Source organism: Calliopsis andreniformis, unplaced genomic scaffold (genome assembly GCF_051401765.1).
Source record: "Calliopsis andreniformis isolate RMS-2024a unplaced genomic scaffold, iyCalAndr_principal scaffold0026, whole genome shotgun sequence".
NCBI lineage: Eukaryota > Metazoa > Arthropoda > Insecta > Hymenoptera > Andrenidae > Calliopsis > Calliopsis andreniformis.
In genome coordinates this window covers 9,441,251-9,454,699 of record NW_027480435.1, presented here as the reverse complement: position 1 = coordinate 9,454,699, position 13,449 = coordinate 9,441,251, and positions in this window count along the sequence as shown.

The following is a 13,449-nucleotide window of genomic DNA, read 5'->3' as shown; positions in this document are numbered from 1 at the left end:
ACTTCTACGGCCCTAACTCTTCGATCTGGTTTAGCAACGCCCTGGAGTGAAGCCTAGGTTGCCCGGAGCGTAGGACATACCTTTACCTTCACACTGGTTGCAATTATTCCTGTTATACGATGGAAAAACTGTTGTATTTATATCGTATTTTATGCTTCTGGCGTTTAATTCTAAGTCCCTAGCTATTGGATATGGTGGAGAAATGCCCTAGAGCGAAGCCTAGGTTGCCCGGATCGTAGAAATGACCATTACTTTCACACGGGTTGCAATTATTCATTTTATACGATGGAAAAGCTGTTGTATTTATATTGTACTTTAAGCTTCTGGCGTTGTCTTCTAAGGCCGTAGCTATTAGATGTGGTGGAGCAACGTCCTAGAGTGACGGCTAGGTTGCCGGGAACGTAGAAGTGACCATTACTTTCACACTGTTTGCAGTTATTCCTGTTATTCGATGGAAAAACTGTTGCATCCTTATTGTATTTTATGCTTCTATCGTTGACTTCTAAGGCCGTAGCAATTAGTTGTGGTGGAGCAACGCCCTAGAGTGACGCCTAGGTTGCCGGAACTTAGAAATGACCATTACTTTCACAATGTTTGCAATTATTCATTTTATACGACGGAAAAACTGTTGTACTTAGATTGTATTTTATTCTTCTGACGTTGAATTCTAAGTCCCTAGCTATTCGATCTGGTGGAGCAACGCCCTACAGTGAAAACTGGATTACCCGGAACGTAGAAATGACCTGTACTTTCACACTGTTTGCAGCTATTCCTGTTATAAGATGGAACAACTGTTGCATCTTTATTGTATTTTATGCTTCTGGCATTGACTTCTTAGTCCCTAACTATTCGATCTGGTGGAGCATCGTCCTGGAGAGAAGCCTAGGTTGTCCGGAACGTAGAAATGACCATAATATTCACACTGGTTACCATTATTCGTTTTATACGATGGAAAGCTGTTGTATTTGTATCGTATTTTATGCTTCTGGCGCTGACTTCTTAGGCCCTAACTATTCCATTTGGTGGAACAACGCCCAAGAGTGATGCCTAGTGTGCCCGGAACGTAGAAATGACCATTACCTTCACGCTTGCTGCAATTATTCCTGTTATACGATGAAAAAACTGTTGTACTTTTATTGCACTTTATGCTTCAGTCGTTGACTTCTACGGCCGTAGCTATTCGATCTGGTGGAGTAATGCCCTAGAGTGAAACCTGGGTAACCCGGATCGTAGAAGTGACCATCACTTTCACACTGGTTGCAATTATTCCTGTTATAGAATGGAAAAGCTGTTGTATTTTTATTTCATTTTATGCTTCTGGCGTTGACTTCTTAGGCCCTAACTATTCGATCTCGTGGACCATCGTCCTATAGTGAAGCCTAGGTTGCCCGGAACGTAGAAATGACTATAACTTTCACATTGGGTGCGATTATTCGTTTTATACGATGGAAACGCTGTTGCATTTATATTGTATTTTATGCTTCTGGCGTTGATTTCTAAGGCCCTAACTATTCGATCTGTTGCAGCAACACCCTACAGTTAAGCCTAGGTTGCCCGGAACGTAGAAATAAACATAACTTTCACACTGGCAGCAATTTTTCGCTTTATACACTGGAAAAACTGTTCTATTTATTTTGTATTTTATGCTTCTGGCGTTGACTTCTTAGGCCCTAGCTATTCGATTTGGTGGAACAACGCCCTAGAGTGAAGCCTAGGATGCCTGGAACGTAGAAATGACCATCACTTTCAAACTGGTTGCAATTATTCCTGTTATATGATGGAAAAATTATTGTATTTTTATTTCATTTTATGCTTCGGGCAATGACTTCTAATGCCCTAACTATTCAATCTGTTGGTGCAACGCCCTAGGGTGAAGCCCAGGTTGCCCGGAAAGTAGAAATGACCATAGCGTTCATACTGGTTGCAATTATTCGTTTTATATGATGGATAAACTGTTGTATTTATATTGTATTTTATGCTTCTGGCGTTCACTTCTTAGGCCCTAACTATTCGATCTGGTGGAACAACGCCCTAGGGTGAAACCTAGGTTACCCGGAACGTAGAAATGACCAGTACTTTCATACTGTTTGCAGTTATTCCTGTTATACGATGGAAAAACTTTTGCATCTTTATTGTATTTTATGCTTCTGGCGTTGACTTCTAAGGCCCTAGCTATTCGATTTGGTGGAGCAACGCCCTAGAGTGGAATCTAGGTTGCCCGGAACGTAGGACATACCATTACATTCACACTGTTTGCAATTATTCCTTTTATACTATGGAAAAGCTGTTGTATTTATATCGTATTTTATGCTTCTGGCGTTTAATTCTAAGTCCCTAGCTATTCGATCTGGTGGAACAACACCCTACAGTGAAGCCTAGGTTGCCAGGATCGTATATATGACCATAACCTACACACAGGTTGCAATTATTCGTTTTATACGATGGTAGACTTTTCCATTTATTTTGTAGTTCATGTTTCTGGCGCTGACTTCTACGGCCCTAACTCTTCGATCTGGTTTAGCAACGCCCTGGAGTGAAGCCTAGGTTGCCCGGAGCGTAGGACATACCTTCACCTTCACACTGGTTGCAATTATTCCTGTTATACGATGGAAAAACTGTTGTATTTATATCGTATTTTATGCTTCAAGCGTAGACTTCTGAGGCCCTAGCTACTCGAGCTGGTGGAGCAACGCCCTAGAGTGATACCTAGGTTGCCCGGAACGTAGAAATAACCATTACTTTCACACTGGTTGCAATTATTCCTGTTTTACAATGGAAAAACTGTTGTATTTTTATTGTATCTTATGCTTCTGGCGTTTAATTCTAAGTCCCTAGCTATTGGATATGGTGGAGAAATGCCCTAGAGTGAAGCCTAGGTTGCCCGGATCGTAGAAATGACCATTACTTTCACACTGGTTGCAATTATTCATTTTATACGATGGAAAAGCTGTTATATTTATATTGTACTTTAAGCTTCTGGCGTTGTCTTCTAAGGCCGTAGCTATTAGATGTGGTGGAGCAACGTCCTAGAGTGACGGCTAGGTTGCCGGGAACGTAGAAATGACCATTACTTTCACACTGTTTGCAGTTATTCCTGTTATTCGATGGAAAAACTGTTGCATCCTTATTGTATTTTATGTTTCTATCGTTGACTTCTAAGGCCGTAGCAATTAGTTGTGGTGGAGCAACGCCCTAGAGTGACGCCTAGGTTGCCGGAACTTAGAAATGACCATTACTTTCACAATGTTTGCAATTATTCATTTTATACGACGGAAAAACTGTTGTACTTAGATTGTATTTTATTCTTCTGGCGTTGAATTCTAAGTCCCTAGCTATTCGATCTGGTGGAGCAACGCCCTAGAGTGAAAACTGGATACCCGGAACGTAGAAATGACCTGTACTTTCACACTGTTTGCAGCTATTCCTGTTATAAGATGGAACAACTGTTGCATCTTTATTGTATTTTATGCTTCTGGCATTGACTTCTTAGTCCCTAACTATTCGATCTGGTGGAGCATCGTCCTGGAGTGAAGCCTAGGTTGTCCGGAACGTAGAAATGACCATAATATTCACACTGGTTACCATTATTCGATTTATACGATGGAAAGCTGTTGTATTTGTATCGTATTTTATGCTTCTGGCGCTGACTTCTTAGGCCCTAACTATTCCATTTGGTGGAACAACGCCCAAGAGTGATGCCTAGTGTGCCCGGAACGTAGAAATGACCATTACCTTCACGCTTGCTGCAATTATTCCTGTTATACGATGAAAAAACTGTTGTACTTTTATTGCATTTTATGCTTCAGTCGTTGACTTCTACGGCCGTAGCTATTCGATCTGGTGGAGTAATGCCCTAGAGTGAAACCTGGGTAACCCGGATCGTAGAAGTGGCCATCACTTTCACACTGGTTGCAATTATTCCTGTTATAGAATGGAAAAGCTGTTGTATTTTTATTTCATTTTATGCTTCGGGCATTGACTTCTAACGCCCTAACTATTCCATCTGTTGGAGCAACGCCCTAGGGTGAAGCCTAGGTTGCTCGGAAAGTAGAAATGACCATAAGTTTTATACTGGTTGCAATTATTCGTTTTATACGATGGAAAAACTGTTGTATTTATATTGTATTTTATGCTTCTGGCGTTGACTTCTAAGGCACTAACCATTCGATCTGGTGGAGCAACGCCCTCGAGTGAAGCCTAGGTTGCCCGGAACGTAGAATTGGCCATCACTTTCAAACTGGTTGCAATTAATCCTGTTATACGATGGAAAAACTGTTATATTTATATTGTATTTTATGCTTCTGGCGTTGACTTCTTAGGCCCTAGCTATTCGATCCGGTGGAGCAACGCCCTAGAGTGAAGCCTAGGTTACCCGGAACGTAGAAATGACCAGTACTTTCATACTGTTTGCAGTTATTCCTGTTATACGATGGAAAAACTTTTGCATCTTTATTGTATTTTATGCTTCTGGCGTTGACTTCTAAGGCCCTAGCTATTCGATCTGCTGGAGCAGCGCCCTAGACTGACGCCTAGGGTGCTCGGAATGTAGAAATGAACATAACTTTCACACTGGCAGCAATAATTCATTTTATACGATGGAAAAGCTGTTGTATTTATATTGCATTTTATTCTTCTGGCGTTGACTTTTAAGGCCGTAGCTATTAGATGTGGTGGAGCAACGCTCTAGAGTGGCGCATAGGTTGCCCGGAACGTAGAAATGACCATTACTTTCACAATGTTTGCAAATATTCATTTTATGCGATGGAAAAACTGTTGTACTTATATTGTATTTTATTCTTCTGTCGTTGAATTCTGAGTCCCTAGCTTTTCGATCTCGTGGAGGAACGCCCTAGAGTGAAACCTAGGTTACCCGGAACGTAGAAATGACCAGTACTTTCACACTGGTTGCAGTTATACCTGTTATACGATTGAAAAACTGTTGCACCTTTATTGTGTTTTATGCTTCTGGCGTTGACATCTAAGGCCCTAACTGTTTGATCTGGTGGAGCAATGCCCTAGGGTGAAGCCTAGGTTGCCCGGAACGTAGATATGACCATAACTTTTACACTGGTAGCAATTATTCGTTTTATACGATGGAAAAACTGTTCTATTTATTTTGCATTTTATGCTTCTGGCATTGACTTCTTAGTACCTAACTATTCGATCTGGTGGAGCATCGTCCTGGAGTGAAGCCTAGGTTGCCCGGAACGTAGAAATGACCATAATATTCACACTGGTTACCATTATTCGTTTTATACGATGGAAAGCTGTTGTATTTGTATTGTATTTTATGCTTCTGGCGCTGACTTCTTAGGCCCTAACTATTCCATTTGGTGGAACAACGCCCAAGAGTGATGCCTAGGGTGCCCGGAACGTAGAAATGACCATTACCTTCACGCTTGCTGCAATTATTCCTGTTATACGATGAAAAAACTGTTGTACTTTTATTGCATTTTATGCTTCAGTCGTTGACTTCTACGGCCGTAGCTATTCGATCTGGTGGAGTAATGCCCTAGAGTGAAACCTGGGTAACCCGGATCGTAGAAGTGACCATCACTTTCACACTGGTTGCAATTATTCCTGTTATAGAATGGAAAAGCTGTTGTATTTTTATTTCATTTTATGCTTCTGGCGTTGACTTCTTAGGCCCTAACTATTCGATCTCGTGGACCATCGTCCTATAGTGAAGCCTAGGTTGCCCGGAACGTAGAAATGACTATAACTTTTACATTGGAGCAATGCCTCAGAGTTAAGTCTAGGTTGCCCGAAACGTCGAAATGATCGTTACTTTCACACTGGTTGCAATTATTCATGCTATACGGTTGAAGAACAGTTTCATTTTTATTGTATTTACTGCTTCTGTATTTGAATACTAAGGTCCTAGCTATTCGATCTGGTGGGGCAACGGTCAAGAGTGAAGCCTATGTTGCCCGGGACGTAGAAATGACCATAACTTTCACACTGGGTGCAATTATTCGTTTTATACGATGGAAAAGCTATTGTATTTATATTGTATTTTATGCTTCTGGCGTTGACTTCTTAGGCCCTAACTATTCGATCTTGTGGAGCAATGCCTCAGAGTTAAGTCTAGGATGCCCGAAACGTCGAAATGATCGTTACTTTCACACTGGTTGCAATTATTCATGCTATACGATTGAAGAACTGTTGCCTTTTTATTGTATTTTCTGCTTCTGTATTTGAATTCTAAGGTCCTAGCTATTCGATCTGGTGGTGCAACGCCCTAGAGTGAAACCTGGGTTATCCAGATCGTAGAAATGACCATCACTTTCACACTGGTTGCAATTATTCCTGTTATACGATGGTAAAACTGTTGTATTTTTATTGTATTGTATGCTTCAGGCGATGACTTCTAAGGCCCTAGCTATTCGATCTGGTGTAGCAACGCACTAGGGTGAAGCCTGGGTTGCCCGGAACGTAGATATGACCATAACTTTCACACTGGTAGCAATTATTCGTTTTATACGATGGAAAAGCTGTAGTATTTATATCGTATTTTATGCTTCTGGCGTTGACTTCTTAGGCCCTTACTATTTCATCTGGTGGAACAACGCCCTAGGGTGAAGCCTAGGTTGCCCGGAACGTAGAAATGACCATAACTTTCACACTGGTAGCAATTATTCGTTTTATACGATGGCAAAGCTGTTGTATTTATATTGTATTTTATGCTCCTGGCGTTGACTTCTAAGGCCGTAGTTATTAGATGTGGTCGAGCAACGCCCTAGAGTGACGCCTAGGTTGCCCGGAAAGTAGAAATGGCCATTACTTTCACACTGGTTGCAATTACTTCTGATACACGATGGAAAAGCTGTTGTATCTTTATTGTATTTTATGCTTCAGGCGTTGACTTCTAAGGCCGGAGCTATTCGATCTGGTGGAGCTACGCCCTAGAGTGAAGCCTAGGTTGCCCGGAACGTAGAAACGACCATTACTTTCACACTGTTTGCAAATATACATTATATACGATGGAAAAACCGTTGTATTTATATTGTATTTTATGCTTCTGGCGTTGACTTCTTAGGCCCTAGCTATTCGATCTGGTGGAGCGACGCCCTAGAGTGAAGCCTAGATTGCACGGAACGTAGAAATCACCATTACCTTCACACTGGTTGCAATTATTCCTGTTATACGATGGAAAAACTGTTGCATCTTTATTGTATTTTATGCTTCTGGCGTTGACCTCTAAGGCCCTATCTATTCGATCTGGTGGAGCAACGCCCTAGAGTTAAGCCTAGGGTGCCCGCAACGAAGACATGGCCATAACTTTCACACTGTTTGCAAATATACATTATATACGATTGAAAAGCTGTTGTATTTATATTGTATTTTATGCTCCTGGCGTTGACTTCTAAGGCCGTAGTTATTAGATGTGATGGAGCAACACCCTGGACTGAAGCCTAGATTGCACGGAACGTAGAAATGACCATTACCTTCACACAGGTTGCAATTATTCCTGTTATATGATGGAAAAACTGTTGCATGTCGATTGTATTTTATGCTTCTGGCGATGACTTCTAAGGCCCTATCTATTCGATCTGGTGGAGCAACGCCCTAGAGTGAAACCAAGGTTACCCGGAACGTAGAAATGACCCGTACTTTCACACTCTTTGCAAATATACATTATATACGATGGAAAATCTGTTGTATTTATGTTGTATTTTATGCTTCTGGCGTTGACTTCTTAGGCCCCAACTATTTGATCTGGTGGAGCACCGCCCTAGAGTGAAGCCTAGGTTGCCCGGAACGTAGAAATGACCATAACTTCCACACTGGCTGCAATTATACCTGTTATACGATTGAAAAACTGTTGTATTTATATTGAATCTTATGCTTCTGGCGTTGACTTCTAAGGCCCCAACTATTTGATCTGGTGGAGCACCGCCCTAGAGTGAAGCCTAGGTTGCCCGGAACGTAGGAATGACCATAACTTCCACACTGGTTGCAATTATTCGTTTTATACGATGGAAAAGCTGTTGTATTTATATCGTATTTTATGCTTCTGGCGTTGAATTCTTAGGCCATGACTATTCCATCTGGTGGAACAACGCCCTAGGGTAAAGCCCAGGTTGCACGGAACGTAGAAATGCCCATAACTGTCACACTGGTAGCAATTATTCGTTTTATACGATGGAAAAACTGTTTTACTTATTTTGTATTTTATGCTTCGGGCGTTGACTTCTAAGGCCCTAACTAATCGATCTGGTGGAGCAACGCCCTAGAGTGAAGCCTAGGTTGCCGGAACGTAGAAATGACCATAACTTTCACACTGGTTGCTATCATTCGTTTTATACGATGGAAAAGCTGTTACATTTATATTGTAATTTATGCTTCTGGCGTTGACTTCTTAGGCCCTAACTGTTCGATCTGGTGGAAAAACGCCCTAGAGTGAAGCCTAGGTTGCCCGGAACGTAGAAATGACCATCACTTTCAATCTGTTTGCAAATATTCCTGTTATATGATGGAAAAACTGTTGTATTTTATTGCATTTTATGCTTCGGGCATTGACTTCTAAGCTCCTGACTATTCAATCTGTTGGAGCGACGCCCTAGGGTGAAGCCTAGGTTCCCCGGAAAGTAGAAATGACCATAACTTTCACACTGGTTGCAATTTTTCGTTTTGTACGATGGAAAAGCTGTTGCACCTTTACTGTATTTTATTCATCTGGGGTTGACTTCTAAGGCCGTAGCTATTAGATGTGGTGGAACAACGCCCCAGAGTGATGCCTAGGGTGTTCGGAACGTAGAAATGACCATAACTTTCACACTGGTTGCAATTACTCGTTTTATACGATGGAAAAGCTGTTGTATTTATATTGTATTTTATGCTTCTGGCGTTGACTTCTAAGGCCCTAGCTACTCGATCTAGTGGAGCAACGCCCTAGAGTGAAGCCTAGGTTTCCCGGAACGTAGAAATGACCATCACTTTCATACTGGTTGCAATTAATCCTGTTATACGATGGAAAAACTGTTGTATTTTTATTGCATTTTATGCTTCGGGCGTTGACTTCTAAGGCCCTAACCATACGATCTGGTGGACTGACGCCCTAGGGAGAAGCCTAGGTTGCCCGGAACGTAGAAATGACCATAACTTTCATACTGGTAGCTATTCTTCGTTTTATACGATGGAATAGCTGTTGTATTTATATTGTATTTTATGCCCCTGGCGTCGACTTCTTGCGCCCTAACTATTCGATCTGGTGGAACAACGCCCTAGAGTGAAGCCTAGGTTGCCCGTATCGTAGAAATGACCATCACTTTCACAGTGGTTGCTATAATTCGTTTTATACGATGGAAAAACTGTTGTATATATATTGTATTTTATGTTTCGGGCGTTGACTTCAAAGATTCTGGCTATTCGATCTGCTGGAGCAACGCCCTAGAGTGAAGCCTATGTTGCCCGGAACGGTGAAATGACCATTACTTTCACACTGGTTGCAGTTATTCCTGTTATACGATGGAAGAACTGTGGCATTTTAATTGTATTTTATTCTTCTGGCGTTGACTTCTAAGGCCCTAACTATTCGATCAGGTGGAGCAACGCCCTAGAGTGAAGCCTAGGTTGCTCGGAATGTAGAAATGACCATAACTTTCACACTGGTTGCAATTATTCATTTTATACGATGGAAAAACTGTTGTACTTATACTGTATTTTATTCTTATGGCGTTGTATTCTAAGTCCCTAGCTATTCGATCTGGTGGAGCAACGCCCTAGAGTGAAACCAAGGTTACCCGGAACGTAGAAATGACCAGTACTTTCACACTCTTTGCAAATATACATTATATACGATGGAAAATCTGTTGTATTTATGTTGTATTTTATGCTTCTGGCGTTGACTTCTTAGGCCCCAACTATTTGATCTGGTGGAGCACCGCCCTAGAGTGAAGCCTAGGTTGCCCGGAACGTAGAAATGACCATAACTTCCACACTGGCTGCAATTATACATTATATACGATGGAAAAGCTGTTGTATTTATATTGTATTTAATGCTTCTGGCGTTGACCTCTTAGGCCCTAACTATTTTATCTGGTGGAGCACCGCCCTAGAATGAAGCCTAGGTTGCCCGGAACGTAGAACATACCATTACCTTCACACTGGTTGCAATTATTCCTGGTATACGATGGAACAACTGTTTCATCTTCATTGTATTTAATGCTTCTGGCGTTGACTTCTAAGGCCCTAACTATTCGATCTGGTGAAGCAACGCCCTACAGTGAAGCCTAGGTTGCCCGGAACGTAGAAATGACCATAACCTTCACACAGGTTGCAATTAGCCGTGCTATACGATGGAAAAACTGTTGCATCTTCATTGCATTTTATGCTTCTGGCGTTGACTTCTAATGCCCTAACTATTCGATCTGTTGGAGCAACGCCTTAGAGTGAAGCCTAGGTTGCTCGGAATGAAGAAATGACCATAACTTTCACACTGGTTGCAATTATTCGTTTTATACAATGGAAAAACTGTTGCATCTTTATCGTATTTTATGCTTCTGGCGTTGACTTCTAAGGCCCTGGCTATTCGATCTGGTGGAGCAACGCCCTAGAGTGAAACCTAGATTGCTCGGAACGTAGAAATGACCCTTACTTTCACACTGTTTGCAATTATTCATTTTATACGATGGCAAAGCTGTTGTATTTATATTGTATTTTATGCTCCTGGCGTTGACTTCTAAGGCCGCAGTTATTAGATGTGGTGGAGCAACGCCCTAGAGTGACGCCTAGGTTGCCCGGAAAGTAGAAATGGCCATGACTTTCACACTGGTTGCAATTACTTCTGATACACGATGGAAAAGCTGTTGTACCTTTATTGTATTTTATGCTTCAGGCGTTGACTTCTAAGGCCGGAGCTATTCGATGTGGTGGAGCTACGCCCTAGAGTGAAGCCTAGGTTGCCCGGAACGAAGAAACGACCGTTACTTTCACACTGTTTGCAAATATATAGTATATACGATGGAAAAACCGTTGTATCTATATTGTATTTTATGCTTCTGGCGTTGACTTCTTAGGCCCTAGCTATTCGATCTGGTGGAGCAACGCCCTAGAGTGAAGCCTAGATTGCACGGAACGTAGAAATCACCATAACTTTTACACTGGTTACAATTATTCCTGCTATACGATGGAAAAGCTGTTGTACCTTTATTGTATTTTATGCTTCAGGCGTTGACATCTAAGGCCGGAGCTATTCGATGTGGTGGAGCTACGCCCTAGAGTGAAGCCTAGGTTGCCCGGAACGAAGAAACGACCGTTACTTTCACACTGTTTGCAAATATATATTATATACGATGGAAAAACCGTTGTATCTATATTGTATTTTATGCTTCTGGCGTTGACTTCTTAGGCCCTAGCTATTCGATCTGGTGGAGCAACGCCCTAGAGTGAAGCCTAGATTGCACGGAACGTAGAAATCACCATAACTTCCACACTGGTTACAATTATTCCTGGTATACGATGGAAAAGCTGTTGTACCTTTATTTTATTTTATGCTTCAGGCGTTGACTTCTAAGGCCGGAGCTATTCGAAGTGGTGGAGCTACGCCCGAGAGTGAAGCCTAGGTTGCGCGGATCGTAGAAATGACTATTACTTTCACACTGTTTGCAAATATACATTATATGCGATGGAAGAGCTGTTGTATTTATGTTGTATTTTATGCTTCCGGCGTTGACTTCTAAGGGTCTAACTATTCGGTCTGGTGGAGCAACGCCCTATAGTGAAGCCTAGGTTGCCCGGCACGTAGAAATGACCATTACCTTCGGACTGGTTGCAATTATTCGTTTTATACGATGGAAAAACTGTTATATTTATATTGTATTTGGTGCTACTGTCGTTGTCCTCTTAGGCCCTAACTATTGGATCTGGTGGACCAACGCCCTAGGGTGAATCCTAGGTTGCCCGGACCGTAGAAATGACCATATCGTTCACACTGGTTGCAATTATACCTGTTATACGATGGAAAAACTTTTGCATCTTTATTGTATTTTATGCTTCTGGCGTTGACTTCTAAGGTCCTAGCTATTCGGTTTGCTGGAGCAACGCCCTAGAGTGGAGCCCAGGTTGGCCGGTACGTAGAAATGGCCATTACTTTCACACTCTTTGCAAATATACATTATATACGATGGAAAATCTGTTGTATTTATGTTGTATTTTATGCTTCTGGCGTTGACATCTTAGGCCCCAACTGTTTGATCTGGTGGAGCACCGCCCTAGAGTGAAGCCTAGGTTGCCCGGAACGTAGAAATGACCATAACTTCCACACTGGTTGCAATTATTCGTTTTATACGATGGAAAAGCTGTTGTATTTATATCGTATTTTATGCTTCTGGCGTTGAATTCTTAGGCCCTGACTATTCCATCTGGTGGAACGACGCCCTAGGGTAAAGCCCAGGTTGCACGGAACGTAGAAATGTCCATAACTGTCACACTGGTAGCAATTATTCGTTTTATACGATGGAAAAACTGTTTTACTTATTTTGTATTTTATGCTTCGTGCGTTGACTTCTAAGGCCCTAACTAATCGATCTGGTGGAGCAACGCCATAGAGTGAAGCCTAGGTTGCCGGAACGTAGAAATGACCATAACTTTCACACTGGTTCCTATCATTCGTTTTATACGATGGAAAAGCTGTTACATTTATATTGTAATTTATGCTTCTGGCGTTGACTTCTTAGGCCCTAACTGTTCGATCTGGTGGAAAAGCGCCCTAGAGTGAGGCAGACGTTGCCCGGATCGTAGTAATTGCATCACTTTCACACTGGTTGCAATTATTCCTGTTATACGGTGGAAAAACTGTTGGATTCTTATTGTATTTTATGCTTCAGGCGTTGTCTTCTAAGGTCGTACCTATTCGATGTGGTGGAGCAACGCCCTAAAGTGAAGCCTAGGTTGCCCGGAACGTAGAAATGACCATTACCTGCACACTGGTTGCAATTATTCCTGTTACGCGATGAAGAGACTGATGTATTTATACTGTATTTTATGCTTCTGGCGTTGACTTCTAAGTCCCTAGCTGTTCGATCTGGTGGAGCAGCGCCCTTGAGTGAAGCCTAGGTTTCCCGGAACGTAGAAATGACCATTACCATCACGCTGCTTGCAATTATTCATTTTATACGATGGAAAAACTGTTGTATTTTTATTGTATTTTATGCCCCGGGCGTAGATTTCTAAGGCCCTAGCTATTCGATCTGGTGGAGCTGCGCCCTTCACTGAAGCCTAGGTTGCCCGGAACGTAGAAGTGACTACCTCTTTCACACTGGTTGCAATTAATCGTGTTATACGATGGAAAAACTGTTGCATTTTTATCTTATTATATGCTTCGTGCGTAGCCTTCTAAGGCCCTAACAATTCGATCTGGTGGAGCAACGCCCTAGAGTGAAGCCTAGGTAGCCCGGAACGTAGAACTGACCCTATCTTTCAAACCAGTTTCGATTATCCGTTTTA